Here is a 16,897-nt window from a genome sequence, read left to right as displayed (position 1 = left end):
ATATTATTCACTACTATACAACAGCATCTAACCGCACAGAAGGAGGCCGTTCAGCTCGTTGTGCCGGCTCTTTAAACGAGCTGCCCAATTTAGTCCCACACCCCAGCCTTTCCCCCATAACCCTGCAAATCAATCCTCTTCAAGTGATAGAACGGATTCTTTTACCCTCAGTCTGGTTCAGCAATCACTGAGTCGAATACAACTGGAGAGTTCAAACGATTTATTATCCGCGGAGTCTTACTCTGGTATATCGGCACCGACTCCTGCAAGAGTCTGATGAATCCAACAGAGTAAGCAATTTTTCATACAGCGTGCTACATTATTATACCTGCATTGAGAAAGCATTAACACATTGTACATTCTGCACCAATCCTGAGCTGTGCACGTATACTTTTAATTTGATTTCCTGGCCTGGCAGTTCGAGCTGGGCAAGCCACATTTTACTGAATGGGTTACAGCTAAGTAAACATCACGGTAATGCGTTTACGATCACCTATTGTCTGTATAATTTCTGCACGCCGCCCTACATTGTTCCTTATCAGCAAGGTGTACCATCGTGGGCGTCGGCCACATTAGCAGCTAAAGATCAGGTTAGCCTTTTTATTTTACTTCTTTGCTGCCTTTACAGTTTCTCGTTTCTTTTCCATTGACCTTTGTATTCTCACAAGTACATGTCCAATTGAGTTTTGAACGTTACTATGGAATTTGATTCCACCACACTTTCAGGTAGTGTTCCAGATCTCAGCAACCCTATATGAAGACATTTCTTCTCATTTCCCCAATAAGAACATAGAACATAAGAAATAGGAGCAGGAGTCGGCCATTTGGCCCTTCGAGCCTGCTCCACCATTCAATAAGTTCATGGCTGATCTTCTACCTCAACACCACCTTCCTGCACTATCCCCATATCCCTTGATTCCCTTAGTATCCAAAAATCCACCAAGTTCTGTTCTTTTGCCAATTATTTTAAATCTATGACCTCTGGTTATTGACCCACTTGCCAGAGGAAATAATTTCTCCCTACTTGCCCATCATAATTTTGAATACCTCCATTAGGTCTCTGCTCTAAGGAGAACAATCTCAGTTTCTCCAATCTCTCCACATAACTGAACTCCCTCATCCCTGCTATCATCCTGGTAAACCTCCTCTGTACTCTCTGCAGGGCCTTGACATCCTTCCTAAAGTGCGGTGCCCAGAACTGTGCACAATACTCCAGCTGAGGCCTAACCAGTGATTTGTAGAGGTTTAGCATAACTTCCTGGTTTTTGTACTCTGTGCCCCTTTGTATTCAATGTCCCAATTTACATAGCCAAGTATTCCATACACTTTATCAACTTGCCTGCTACCTTCACCCCAGCTCTCTCTGCTCTCGCACCCCCTTCAAAATAATCTCATTTAGATTATGCTACCTCTCCATGTTTTTCCAAAGGGTGGTATTTCACTCATCTGCATTAAATTGCCATGTGTCTGCTCATATCAGCCTGTTTAGCTTCAAGTCTGTTACTATCCTGCCTACTATTTACTACGTTGCCAAGTTTTCCATCATCCGCAAATTTCGAAATTGTACTCCCTGTACCCAACTCCAGGTTATTTTATATACAATAGCTGGGGGGGGCCCCGCGTTGCCAGGGCTGTTTTGAGCCGGGCGGTTTAAGTCGAGTCCCAGGCTTTGGGGCCTCTCTGTGTCCCTCTGTGAATCTGCTGCCGGGCAACATTTTAAATCGAGTCCCAGGCTTTTGGGCCCTGTCTCTGTGTCCCCCTCTCAATCTGCTGCCGGGCAACATTTCTACCTTTTTAATACCTTGAAAGGTGAAAGTGAAAGTACTTATAAAACGTTTTTGGTAAATCTTATGTTATTTTAAAAAGAGATACTAACTTTTTCGAAGCTGGATTAGCAGATTTTGAGGTGGAAGTAAATGGGGTTTTTAGCTTGACCACTGGGGGACCACACTGCATACTTCTTTCCAGTCAGTAAAAACATCCGTTCACCACTACTCTCTGCCTCCTTCCTATCCCAGAGCCAATTACGTACCCAAGTTACCACTGCCCCTTTAATACCATGTACTTTTTACCCCCCCCCCCCCCCCCCCCCAACAAGTCTGTTGTGATACTTTATCAAATGCCTTTTGATATATATAATATTAACACTCACACTCGCACTCCATCACATAACCAGTCATGGTCATGCTTGTAAACCTATTATCGAATCATCAACACGTTGACGATGGGAAAAAATGAAGCCTTTTAGCTTTGCTCAAATGGGAGCACTGGTGTTCGTGCTTGTGTTGCAAGACTGTCAGTAATTCAGATTTGCAAGTTCTTTGGGTTGGTAGCCCACATCAGAAAGTTGTTAAAAATGTAAGTGCTTTCACTTACTACTAAGTTGATGTAAGGAAGGAAATTTGGGTTTTGTATTCAGACGTTGGTGTTGCAACACATCAGTGTGTTGATTCTTTGTGGTTCTGCTGACCCACAGTTAAATAAAGCAAGGCACACTGTTATACCCTTTTTATCCTAGTGTTCATACAAAAGCAGTAACAAAACACCGTACAGCTTTTGAATAGTTAATCTGCCAATGGATTAGCACAGATGTTAAATATAGTGTATGATCTAGACGCACATAAAAACTGACATTTTTCTATCTCTGGGACTTTTTAAGTACGAAATCGTGCTTCTCGGGCAGCAGATTGCATTGTATGAAGTATATCAATGCACAGAATATGTTATGAGATGGTGCACCATCACTTGACCTAGTATTACAAAGCCTCTACGTGGACAATGCAGCTAGTCGGTTTAAAACAAAATTTTAAAACCGGCTGGACTGTGAAACTTCAAATTATACATCAGGATGCATTAAATATTGCACTTGGGACAATACAACCATAACTAACCATCACAGCTAAGATAATATACTATATACCTGTAATAATGTATAGTATAAAGCTTTCATTTTACTGTGCTGTACAGTTCCAAGTAGGTTTATCTCCTACTTTGCACTTCCTGTATTGCCACGGCTAGAGTACTGGGAGGGAAAAAGTGATGTAGATCATAAACCATTTTTTATTTTTTTTATTTTTTTTAAAGACCCACAATTTTCGTTCATAAAATGCAACAAGAACCTAAGCTGATAAATCTTGCCCGAGATTTGCGGTCGGTCTGGCGGTGTACTCGGAGTTCGGGATTTCCGCATGCGTGAAATCTGGAATTTGCGGTCCGTCAACCTAGAAATTGACAGGCCATCCGCACGGCCCACGAAAAAGCAATTGCTGGCTCAGAGTTGGGCTGTTTGCCCGCCAACTGGCCAGCAACTGCATACAGAAATGTTACTCGTAAGGGAATACCTCAAGCATGATTTTAAAATGTTCATATTGGAAATTATACACATACACTGTATCAAATGAGTTTCTGCAAATTTTGGCCCGGATTAGAGTTTTTTTTTTAATGATGTTGAAAATTATTCTCTCTCAATTTAATTTTTAGTGAGTTTGGTGGAATGAAGCTAATTACAAATTAAATTCCAATCCTGTAAATTGTAATTAAATCTGATTTTGGGATTCCATTAAATCTCATTATGGAATTCCCTTTGGAAATGATTAAAATCGAATTCTGTTTTGTGATCGGAGGACCAGGCCCACGTGATCCCAGGTACACTTCCGCACCGCCTGGGATCCGTGGGCCATTACGCTGCTCTCCACCTCGCCGCCATCGGGTAGGTGCGTATTCCTTTTCGCAGGTCGAAGGCGTGCTCTGGAGGTACGCCACCGACGGCAATTTTTGGTCCTTTATCTATATTGTTTCCCCATTTTTAAAATTTTTTTTGAAACCAAACAACTTTTCAATTTATACATGCACAGATATTAAGTTTTAAAGTAATTATCAATGTTGAGATTAGCATAGTCTCAATATTCTCATTAGAATTGCTCAGTTAACTTGTTGGATGGAAATTGTCAGAACAAAAATGTAGAATCTTTGGATGGTTAACCAGATGAGACTGGGGGTGAGGGTTATTTCATTCAATTTACAGTTAACTCCACAACAGGATGAAAGAAGGAACTTCAAAATAACTGAAGCGGCCGTGTTTATACAGCTACAGGCTGAACTTCAGTTTCACATAGATCTGGTAGTCAGTGAAATTTACGTTTGGATAGTATTGTTTAGTCTTTGTTACGGCTTAGATCTGGGTTTTTAACTAATGTCAAGCTTACTCGAGCTTTGAAGTAGGGTTTTGTGACGGTCTAAACAAATAGTAAACTTGTGCCTTTGGTTGTCCTCTGTTGCGGTATTTTCATAGTTGATTAAGCAGCACTTAAAAAGACTGAGGTTTTATTATTTACTTACAAGAACACACCTTAGTCAGTCTGCACTATTTTTGACTGCACATGCTCTGCACCACCTTGGAAAATAGTGGTTTTGACCACCTTGTTGCTGATTTGAAGACCATGACTATTCTTATTTATTAGTGGCACAGATTGGCAGACTCCAGTTGTCAGTGGAACTCGACCAAAGTTTCTACTTCAGTGAAAACCGCTTTTAAAGCTTGTTTTTTTTAAAAAAGTGAATGAATAAGTGAGAAGGATAGGGACAGGGGTTGGTCATTTAGTCCATTGAACCTGCTCCACTGTTTCGTTTGTCATGAAGTGCTTTAATTGCAATTCCCTGCCTTTTCTCCATAATCCCTTAATGCACTTGCTTTCCAATTAAGTCTTTATCTCCTTTTTAACCATCTCAATTAGCATTGCATCTATGGCCTTTTGGAGCAGTTTCTTCCATGTTATCACGGCCATTTGCAGGAACAAATTTCTTTCTGGATTTGCTTTTAACTAGCTTAACTGGAATTTTATATCCTCTTGTTCTTTATTGCATTACTAAAGGGAACAGTCATTCCATTTCTAATCTGTCAATTTTCTGTTATTTGGAATTCCTCAATCATATTGTTATAATCGCCTCGTCTCTGAGGAATATACCCATTTACCCATACCTTTGATGTAGCTGAGTTCCTCCATCCCAACTATTGTAGTGAATTGCCACTAGACTGTTACTGAGGCCCATCCATACTTCCTGAGGTAGGGTGAGCCCAGAACAATAGAATGTTCCTAAGGCAGTTTGTAGAATGCAGTATCGCGTCCGTTAGGTTCTGTATCTTTTGTGATGAGCTCTATTGCACTGTCTGCATTTTTGATCGCTTTTTGATTGGCAAACTAGTTTTGAATGACTTCTGTACATGGACCTCAATCCTTTTGTTAATCTAGGACTCCCTCCCACCCATCCCTGTGTTTCCCCATTTGGATTGTATTCTCATTTGCCATCGTTAAATGGAAAGTGAACTACCTTCACTGGTTACATTAAACTGTATCTGCCATTATTTCACATACTGGCTTAATCTATGCCCTCTTGCCCTTTTCGCTTCTCTTTACAATTGACCATACAACCGAGTTTAGCAATTTGGATATACTGCTGTATTCCCAAATCCACACCATGTATATAAAGTAAAAAGCTGGATCTCCAGTACTGATCTCTGTGGGTCACCACTTTCCGAACAATGCGAGAGTGTCCCTTTTATGTCAACTGTCTGTGTCCAACCTTCCTGTCAGTTTCCTAAACGTGCCTTGAAATTGACTCCACTGTTATTTAGCCACATATCCAGAAGGTGCATAAATAGCCTTGTGCCTATTTGTGATATTGGCCTGTTGGGTGTTGGTTTAATATTTAAAGCTGTATTTGCATTGCAAAGTTTCCATTAGCATGGCTTTGAAACTGGTAAAATTTTGACTTTTGTGTCATCTGGCTATTTTTTAAATGTCGTCGAATGGCATATTGGTTTAGCATTACGCCATAGAATGGCGAATGCATTTTGTGTCTGATTCCTCCACATCATGATGTCTCAGTTATGTTATGAAGAGAGGGAAATGGTGGAGAGTTGGTGGTTTCTCTTGGGGAAGACAAAGTACTTTTTCACCAGGTCACTCATATTTTCTTATGATTTAAGTTGAATAGACAGATGTTTGAACAGGTCACTTTATATAAAAAAAAAGCTAGAAGTGTAAAACTTTGTCTGAAGTGAGAAAATAGAACATTTTCCTTTGTAGAAGATGTTCCCTGTTTTTTTAGAAAGTAAAGTAATGCTCAAATTCTTGGTGAATTTCAATTTGGAATGTGTAGCAGTAAAATTACTGCACACTAATGCTCTTTACTCCCTGGCCTTGTGTAAGACAAGTTTTACATTGGCAGATATAATATGCTATGCACCTAGAATTTTGCCACCTGGCTGGACTTTTTAAAATTCCATTCTGTTCATGTGCCTTGTTAGCATTGTGAAACTGCTCTGTAATTACAGTAGCAAAAGAAAGAAAGACTTGCATTTGTATAGTGCCTTTCATGACCACCAGACGTCTCAAAGCGTTTTACAGCCAATGAAGTACTATTTGAAGTGAAGTTATTGTTGTAATGTGGGAAACGCTGTAACCAATTTGCGCACAGCAAGGTCCCACAAACAGCAATATGATAATGACCAGATAATCTGTTTTTGTTGTGTTGGTTGAGGGATAAATATTGGCCCAGGACACCGGGGATAACTCCCTTGCTCTTTGAAATAGCGCCATGGGATCTTTTACGTACATCTGAGAGCAGATGGGGCCTTGCTTTATCGACTCATCCAAAAGACGCCACCTCCCTCAGCACTGCACTGGAGTGTCGGCCTAGCTTTATGTGCTCAAGTCCCTGGAGTGAGACTTGAACCCACAACCTCCTGACTCAGGTGAGTGTGCTACCCACTGAGCCACCGCTGAGCAGGTTTCAAGGCTGAATGTCACGATATTCAACAGATTCATGTGAAGCAGTGTGGGGGATGGAATTGAACGGGAAGAGAAAATGTCTACACTGTTATGGTCTCCAGTACTGATCTCTGTGGGACACCACTTGTCCTTTCCCACCAATACTTCTCTCTCATTTATCTAGGTCTTATCTATTTTCCTTATGCTGCCTCTTACTGTTGTGCCACCAAAATCTGGAATGCACTGCCTGAAAGGGTGGTGGTAGCAGATTCAATGATAACTTTCAAAGGGGAATGGGATAAATGCTTGAGGGGGAAAAACATGCAGGACTGTGGGGAAAGAGCAAGGAAATGGGGCTAATTGAATAGCTCTTTCAAAGAGCAGGCTGAATGGCCTCCATCTGTACTGTATCATTTATTAAAATACAAACATTATGGGTTTGGTTTAAAAAAGAGGCTCCATTTGAACATGAACTTTAGTAGGCTAAGTATCCTATTAGTCAGGTGTGGTTTTGTACTTGTGCAACATTCATAGTGTTAAAAGTGGAAAGCATTACAACTATGAAACCAAGTTAGTTTACACTGTTGGTTCTCTCTGCCTAGTAATGCTGCAAGAAGGTCACACAGGATCTTGGGCTGTATCTTGTATCTTTAACTATACCTCCGTTTCCAGTGCAGAAAATTGTTCTAAATTGATATCCTGTTTTGTAATATAATAAATTTAAAAAAATTGTAGGATTTTGAGTTTCATTTTCAACTTCTATCAAGATTAAAAAAGAAACTACATATCAAATTTTGCTTTTCTATGTAAGTATAAAGCCGTGGTTAAGGTGTCAAACCGCAGCTCAGTTGGTAGCGCCCTCATCCTGAGTCAGAAAGTTGTGGGTTTCAGTCCGACTCCAGAGACTTGAGCACAAAATTTAGACTGACACTCCAGTGCAGTGCTGAGGGAGTGCTGCACTGTCAGAGGTGCCGGTTTCTCTTCTCATCCTATCTGCCCCCTCAGGTGGGCATTAAAGATCCCATGGCACTATTTCAAAGAAGAGCAGGGGAGTTATCCCCAGTGTCCTGGCCAATATTATCCCTCAATCAACATCACTAAAACAGATTATCTTGTCATTATCACATTACTGTCTGTGGGAGCTTGCTGTGCACAAATTGGCTGCTGTGTTTCCTACATTACAACAGTGACTACACTGCAAAAAGTATTTCATTGGCTGTAAAGCGCTTTGGGACGTCCGATGGTCGTGAAAGGCGCAATATAAATGCAAGTCTCTTTTCTTTCTAATCTAATACAGTAGTAAATTATGAAATTCACCAAATAAATTAAGTGCGTAGTTATTAAATGTAGAGTGCCTTTATGATTAATAAAATGTAGCAACTTATTTAGTGAACAACTTAGAGTGGTAAGATGTGAGTTGAATTGCGTTCTAGTGTTGCAGCTTGATTCGGCTGTCAAGGTCAGCGTTAGGAGTGTTTTAGTTTTGTGCTGGATTACTTGGGCATGGAAATCTTGCTGCTTTGTTTTGTGCATCAGTGAGGGCAAAGTTGTCCGTGTCATTGACCAGTAAAGATTGCGTATGCATGCAGTCCAGAACAACCACACTTGGGGCAATAAGGTTGCATGTGTGCAGAGGCCTCAAAAGTTGTGCATATGTGAAGGCCCAAAATGTATTGTTGCAAAAGGCTAACGGAACGATTCCGGCTTGTGGAGCAGAAGGAAAGCCCGAGACGCTTAAGAATGGCTCAGGGTATTGTAAGATGCTTTGGGCTTTTTTAACAATTAACCCATTTTTATATGTATAATATAAATTTTACTTTTTGGGGATCTTTTTAGTAGAGTGTACAAAGAGCCAACGTGGTCACTGAAAATGACTTGGGGCTGTGATTGGTTCCTTTGTGACTGGGAATGTAAAATGAGAGAAAGCTATATTCTCAATTTTTGTTGCTATTTAGTGAGTGTGAAATTTGAGCCCCTCATATGTGCCAGATGCAAATCTTTATATTGTATAAATGGATGAACAGTATACAGGAAACTCTTTGGTATCCGGCACCGACAGGACCGGCGTGGTGCCGGTTTATCAAAAAGTCCGGATTACAGAGAGGTATAGTTTAAAAGGTACGAGAGCTCCGTACACAGCAACAAATCCAGGCTTCCCTGTTGCTTAGCATCATGTGCCGGAACTCCGGCCACAGACCAAGCGTCCCTGTTGCTTAGCAACAAGTGTAGGAGCCCCAGTTACACAGCCACAGATCCAGGAACGGCCACTAATATGAAGTAAAACTTAACCGGCAAAATTCAGGAGTAGGTTCAGTTAACCGAGATTTCCGGTTATTTAGGTGCCGGTAAATCGAGAGTTTCCTGTATAATTACTGTGTTCATTATTGTAATAGTGATAACGGTTTTCAATAAATGATGGCTTTTTAGATGAGAATTCCATCTAAAATAATTCTCACTCCAGTGGTGTTTTAAGATGCTATGAACATTGTACATTCTATACTAATTAAACATTAATGTCATCTTAAACACTCTTCAAAAACAAATCAAAATGGAACTGATGGGTCAAAAGGATTTTGAGGCTTATAAAATACAGATGAGTAATGCGTCTTTGTCTAATTTCCTGTGGGATTTTAGCCACATGCTTAAGAATATCAAATTGCTGAGTTTATAAATTCAGTGCTTGTTTCTTTTAAGGGTAAAGGGGCTCTGAGCTCTTGCTGTATGAATAAAACTGGTATTCCTGCATCCTTCCACAATAAAATATCCAATCTCTTATTTTAATTGCTGGAGGAAAGTAAATTTGAGATATATCTCAAAAAATATATTTTATATATATATCTTCCTTTCTGAAATTTTCAATAATAAGCTGATGCTTTGGTATTGAATTTTGAACGGAACTAATGTACAGGAAACTCTCTTTTTATCCGGCACCGACGGGACCGGCGTGTTGCCGGTTTATCAAAATTTCTGGATGACGGAGAGGGTTATCTACCGAGGCTATTTTTAACAAAAATTTAAAAAATCAAGAAATGTGCAGTATACAGTAATTGGGTACTCACCTGCAGAATGTTGTTAAATGGATGGCGGAAGATGCTTGATTAAGTACAGTACTGCCAGTTGAGGGTAATCCATAACTCTTTAATTACTTAACAGTAATGACTATACAGTACAGTATAAAGTACTGTACGGTGGTTGACTGTACACTTATTCCAAGTCAGCTGGTTCATCAGGATCATGCACTTCAACAGATTCTTCAGGCACTTCCACCGCTCCAACTCTTTTGGAAGCTTTCCTAAACATGTCCCGATGTCTGCTTGCTTAGTGGACTCTTGCCTTTTTTGTAGAAAGGTGGAATGCAGAATATGGAGCTGCATAACTTCGTGGGCAGAGTAGCAAGGATGCCTTTCAGCAAATTTGAGGAATGAAGCAAATCTTTCTGCAGCTTTAGCCCAAGAAATCTTCTTCTCTTCAGAAATCTCATCCTCTTCACTTTCCATCTCACTTCCTTTTCTTTCTTTGGATTCAAAACATTCTCAATTATTTCATCATCACTTAGCATATTCACAACAGCAACTTCTCTATCTGCATCAACCCACTGCTCAATATCACTTTCACTGAGGTGACGTAGAGGGTTTGCTGGGCCTACATTTTTCACCATGCCAGCCATTTCCATTATTGTACTCCTCTTGGGACGAACATTGAACCCATGAAATTCCTCCTCTGAAGAAGAACCTTCAGCAAACATTACAGAAGGCCACAATTTGCGCCAGGCTCGTCTCAAAGTGTGACCTTTCACCAAGTTCCAGGAACATGCAGCATTAAAGATGGCATCTTTAAGATTGTATTCCTTCTGAATTGTGTGAATATTGTCATCTTGGCTTATCGGTTTACGTAGGAAGTCTTTCTTGTAATGACACTTGAGATTTTGGATAACGCCCTGGTCCATGGGTTGTATGAGAGAAGTTACATTTGGTGGCAAATAAATGGTGAAAATATTTCCCGAAACCAACTCTGATTCATGCGGATGGGCTCTACAATTATCAAGCAATAAAATGCATTTGCTATCTTCAGGTTTCCCTATTCTACGGAAATGTTCCCTCACAAGTGGAACAAAAATATGATGGAACCAATTCGAAAAGATTTCCTTAGCCATCCAAGCATTTCTTTGAGCTTTGTACTCAACAGGTAAGTGCCTCACATTTTTAAATGCATGGGGATTTTTATACTTACCAGTGTCAAGAAGTTTAACCCGGTGTGATCCAGCAGCGTTCGCACATGTTAGCACGGTTACACGATCTTTATTTTTCTTGTAACCTGAAGCATTAGCCTCACTAGCCCCAGCAAGCGTTGATTCTGGCAGAAACCTCCAAAAATAAGCCAGTTTCATCGGCATTGTATATCTGCTGGCGACAAATCATGTTGCGGCACAATCCAATTGAAATAATCGCAGTATTCTTCAGCGGCATCGTGATCAGCTGATTACTTCTCCCTGGAAATATCGAGTTGTCATATCCCGTGCCGTAACTTGAAGCACGTTGGCCATCCCTTGGAGAAAGCACACTTGTCAGCGAGCTCCATCTTTACGTAGAAATCCTTTGCTTTCTCGATTAGCATGGGTCCGGAAAGTGGAACACCCTCTGAACACTTAAGAGAAAACCACTCATAAAGCACGGTATCCAGCTCTTCAAGCTTAGGCTTACGAAGCATACGCCGTTTCTCTACACCCTTGGATGTCTCCGAGCTTGAATAAGACTTGAGCAGCTTATCCTTATGCGATTTGATGTCGTAGATTATTGACGAACCGATTTTGAATTCATTCATAATGTTGATACGATTCTCTTCCCTTTCTAGTCGTTGGCATATGTCGATTTTCTGTTTTAAAGTTAACACCACTCTCTCTTCCTTTTGCTTGGACCAACGTTTGGGATTTCCATAATGCAATGCAATGCAATGCAATGACTACCAGCAGCGTGGAAGACACACAGTGCCCCTGTAAAATGGCGGATCAGAAGAGACTACCGGCAGCATGGGAGAGTCAGACTCCTGTTACAGGGGTATTGAGGTGTTCCGACTTCTGACAGCGCCAAGAAGCCGAGTAGTGGCAGTTTGGAGAACTACCCCCACTGACTAACTCGGCCACCGCGGGGGACTCGGACACATTGCCGGTTATTGAGGTGTTGTTTTCGGAGTGAGAATTTTGCCCGTTAATAGAGAATTCCAGATATTTAGGTGCCGTTTAAACGAGAGTTTCCTGTAGTAGTAAATTCTAGGTTCATAATGTACAGTAACAGTGCGATGAGTTGGACCCTAACCTTTCACCTCTGGTACCTGGCTTTGAATCTAGCTTATCGGGTTATAAGGGTTCTATTTCAAATGAGTTTGAGTAGCCATAGCACAAAATGGCAGTAAATTGGTACTAAATTCACCATTTCACCTGGGTCATGGCTGGTGTGGGAAATGAAAATCTCTCTGGTGCAGCTGTAAATGCTACTGAGATTAGGGAAGAGTAGAGGAAGTTTTACTTTGCTTCTATCTGTGCTATGCCTGACCTTGGAGCACAGGCTGCTGACAGTGGACAACTGGAAAGGGAAATTGTTCCATTTCCCAGTGTTAACAACCCTCACCTTGATGAGTACAATAAAATGGGAATTGGAACTAGCAACGAAGCTTCAATCCCAATCCGAGAGTTGTAGTTACATTATATGAACATAACAGTGAACAAAACATTCATATCCCCAAAAAGCTGATGGGCTGTGATTTCTGAAAATGGTGTAAGTGACATGGTTTCACTTAGTTGCAGGCACATCTGTTAACTTCATGGAATACTATTGCTGAAGAGCACTGTGATCTGAATCTCCCTGTCCTCTTCTATCTGCAGCAGCAGCATCCCAAATGGTGTTTGCAATCCCCACAGGTGTTATATTTTTAAGTGCTATTTATTGGACCCTGGATTTCTTCTTGAGGAAAAAAAGAAAGGTAATACCAATGTGTCTAAAATGCTACGTTTCCTTTAAGGCTCTTAATTTGTGAATGAGTGATAGGGTGTGGTAGCTGTTGTGATCATTGTCAAATCAAAGAAAAAAGATGTACATTAGATGTCGGGACAACTGTCTTAAATGCGTTCATGTATAAGAACTCAATTAATGACCACTATTTTAGAAATTGAGACATTTTCAAAATGGCAGCAGTGAAGTAAGTTTATCATAAGTTCTGACTTTATTTAAATCGCTAAAATAGTGGTATTCAATTTTTATATTATGTGATTTATATCCAGAGTCTGAGAGTTTTAAAAACAGAACACGATGGGAACCAACCATTTGAATGCCCTCTTGTCTCGCTGTAAAACAGTGTAATGAATCCGACGACTTATTACCAATGGACATATTTGAGAGCAGAAGTGAAACTTCGTATTTCCTTCTGCAAACACCAACTTGGCTGCTGAGTAAAGTCGAAAGTACTTTATAGAATTTTCACCAGACTACTATTGAAAATTCTGATTTAAATATAACATGCCTATGTCACACTTTGGTTATATTTTGCACACGGTATTAAAAAGTTGTTAATGATTTGCTTGAATTAAAAAGTTACAGATTTTCTGTTTAGAGCGACATCTAGAGTTTTTGACATGTGAAACTATTTTCTAAATGACTTTCTAAAGCCACCATGTACTTTTTTTGAGAAGGGAGCATTGTAAATTGTTTAGGTGCATTGTTGTTGGTGTTTAATGCATTGCAGGGGTGGATGTAATCACTTTCAAGATCGGTATGGGCATAGTTGCCTCCGAGGGCCTGGTTGTGCAGTAGTTACACTAGTAACCTCTAGGTATATATTTTGTTGTGCCTTTGGTTGATCGAGAGAATTACATATTTATGAGCACCTGTCGAATTTCTCAGTGAAAATATGGGACCTTATTGTATCAGCTGGTAACTTTTTTTTTTAAGCAAGTGACCATTTGTTTAACAACAGAAAATGCTGGAAACACTCGGCAGGCCAGGCAGCATCCGTGGCGAGAGAAACCGAGCTAACGTTTCAGGTTCTGATGAAGGGTCCCAGACCTGAAACGTTAACTCGGTTTCTCTCTCCATGGCGTGTTTCCAGCATTTTCTGTTGTTTCAGATTTCCAGCATCCGCAGTATTTTGATATGACCATTTCTTTAATTGGCTCTAGAAGGGTTAATTTGCATAGACGGTGGCTGAAAACTTGAAACAAGTCCCACCTCTTGCTCGGTTCCATTCTTAGCTGATCAGCTTCTTGGGGTTAGTGACGGAAAGATAAAGCTTTTTGTAGGTAAACAATCTAATCTTGAGAATGATGTGCAAGCCGTTTAATAGAAGTTTTGGCAGACTGAGGAAAATTGCAGCATTTGTCTGGGATATTTTTGCTAAAGCTTTTGCTTCCTGTATGAATTGCCAGGGCTACTTTGTCCTTTTTATGCTTTCTGCAAAGTGAATCCAATAAAGGCATCAAAAGTTTTCTACAGTGAGTATTTGCCAGTGAGGGCAAGGTAGAAATGATTTGTTTGCTGCTGAAAGGAAAAAAAAAAGTGATTAGGTTTAAAAAAAAAACCTGCTGGAAGAAATATTGTAAATCACCAGGTCCCAGTGATCATATCAGGAAGGTACACACTGTGACAGAAGCAGCTAGGAATATTGGTATGTAAGATATAACTTAAACGCCTACTTTTTATTATATGTTAGGGTTGTCCTTAGATAAATATTTGAAATTCAGATGTCTTGGGGTCTTTTAAAATTGTTGAAATATCTTGCAAATCTTGATATTTTCAGTGAAATTTCTGTGAGCTTTCAGTATATTAAATTAAAAGCCAGTCCAGAAACCTGAGTGGGGTATAAGTGCAGTGATCTGCCATCACACCTCCCACCAGGTCTTCCTTAGGGTTCAAGTCCTACTCTAGGTTTTTAAGCATATAATCTAGGCTGACGGTTCAGTGCAACACAGAGTACTGCATTATTGGAGATGCTATCCCTCAGTTGAAATGTTTTTTTAAAATATTCATTCACTGGATGTGGCCGTTGCCCATCTCTAATTGCTCTTGAAAAGGTGGTGGTGAGCCGCCACCTTGAACCGCTGCAGTCAGTGTGGTGAAGGTACTCCCATAGTGCTGTTGGGGGAGGATGGGGGGGGAGAAGTTCAATGATTTTGACCCAGCAACGATGAAGGAAGTGCGATATATTTCCAAGTCATGATGGTGTGTGACTTGGAGAGGAACTTGCAGGTGATGGCGTTGCCATGCGCCTGCTGCCCTTGTCCTTTTAGGTGGTAGAGGTCGCGGGTTTGGGAGGTGCAGTTGAGGCCTTTGAGTTGCTGCAGTGCATCTCGTAGATGGTACACACTGCAGCCACGGTACGCCAGTGGTGGAGGGAGTGACTGTTTGTTTAAGGTGGTGGATGGGGTGCCAATCAAGCGGGCTGCTTTGCCCTGGATAGTGTCGAGCTTCTTGTATTGTTGGAGCTGCACTCATCCAGGCAAGTGGAGAGTATCACACTCTTGGCTTGTGCCTTGTAGATGGTGGAAAGGCTTTGGGGAGTCAGGAGGTGAGCCACTCGCTGCAGAATACCCAGCCTGTGACCTGCTCTTGTAGCTACCGGTCTGCCTATTCTAGTGCTTCAGGTGGACAGCATTCAACAAAGAGCATGCAACTTTCCCAGTGTCCGAGACATTCCTTCCTTGACCAGCACCTGATTCATGTAATGTGTTTGTCTACCCAGCAAAAGTCACTTGAAGTTCAAAAGTAATTTGTTGCATGTGAAGTTCTTTGGGATGTTTGCGAGATATAATAGGGTGCTATATAATGGCAATGTTTATATAGTCTCATCCAACATATTGATCCCTGTATGACCTGTAATCTTCAAGCAATTAAAGCTTGATTCTGTAGTCCATATTAATAACTGCATTGCTAATAATTGGTTAAATGATGCATGTTCTTCAAAGCACTATGATGATGCTTGTGTAATTTTTCACCTGACCACTTTCAACCATGAAGATTTGCAGCAGATTAGATTTCACATTGTGGCTATTGCTTTCCTTTTTGAAGTTGCATTTAATTTTTAAGGAAGAAAATAAGTTGTAGATGGGATCAGTGGTTTTATAAATAGAGGAATGAGAGTACAAAAGCAGGGAAGTTATGGTAAAGCTTTATAAAGCGCTGGTTAGGCCTCCGCTGGAGTATTGTGTCCAATTAGATGTCAAGGCCTTGCAGAGGGTGCAGAGGAGATTTATCAAAACGGTACCAGGAATGAGGGACTTCAGTTATGTGGAGAGACTAGAGAAGCTGGGATTGTTCCCCTTGGAGCACAGAAGGTTAAGGGGAGATTTAATAGAGGTGTTCAAAATTACGAGGGGTTTTGATAGAGTAGATGGGGAGTAACTTTCCACTGGCAGGAGGGGCATTAACCAGAGGACACAGATTTAAGATAATTGGCAAAAGATCCAGGGGTAATGTGAGGTGAAATTCTTTATACAGCGAGTTATGATCTGGAATGCGAAGCAGATTCAGTAATAACTTTCAAAAGAGAATGGGATAGATACCGAAAAAGGAGAAATTTACAGGGCGAAGAGGAAAAAGCAGGGGAGTGGGACTAATTGGAGAGCTCTTTCAAAGAGACGGCACAGACACGATGGGCTGAATGGCCTCCTTATGTGCTGTGTGATTCTAACTGCAAAATATAGCCCCTTTCACTGTGTTGCCTGGTATCTTATTGAGCTATGCAAACTAGGGATGTACTGAGGTCTTTGCTGAGTTTGCTGATCTGAACTGAGGGTTGCAACAGAAGTGTTAAGGCAGCACGGGGCTTCAACATCTGAGGTAGTGATGGCTATCCAGTGACCCCAGCTTGACTGACTTGTATATGGGTGTCTGGGGATGGGATAAGGCTCGGCTGCTCCATCCTTTTTGTTGAATAGCTCACCAATATCTGAGCCCAGGCACATCTGTGAAGAATATTTTGACAAGGTACCAAAGGGCCTCCGCTGTCCCTGTAACTATGCCAGCATGAGCTGTCTGTCCCTTTCAACAAAGGGATGAGTGGTGGAAATTGAGGTGAAAGCCCCTGAGAAGTAACACAAATGACAGGCTCTGAAACATGTACAGATCACAAGACCAACCCTA

The 16,897-nt window shown here is 40.9% G+C and overlaps 1 protein-coding gene across 3 annotated transcripts in view; it reads left to right on the top strand.

The window, feature by feature from the left end:
- spop (speckle type BTB/POZ protein) overlaps positions 1-16,897 on the top strand; it is a 134,292-nt gene that overhangs the window by 25,993 nt on the left and 91,402 nt on the right. Inside the window, exon 1 of one of the 3 annotated variants that reach the window (XM_085966280.1) lies at positions 12,728-12,746. The exons of the other annotated variants lie outside the window; for them this stretch is intronic. The gene's annotated coding sequence lies outside the window, so the exon portion shown is untranslated. Of the gene's footprint in view, positions 1-12,727; positions 12,747-16,897 lie in introns of those variants that run through there. 3 annotated transcript variants of the gene reach the window in all.

Source organism: Somniosus microcephalus, chromosome 24 (assembly GCF_052327205.1).
Source record: "Somniosus microcephalus isolate GS21.2 chromosome 24, FLI_Smic_1.0, whole genome shotgun sequence".
Taxonomy (NCBI): Eukaryota; Metazoa; Chordata; class Chondrichthyes; order Squaliformes; family Somniosidae; genus Somniosus; species Somniosus microcephalus.
Note: the sequence above shows the minus strand (reverse complement) of the source record. Positions and strands in the feature narration are given on the sequence as shown.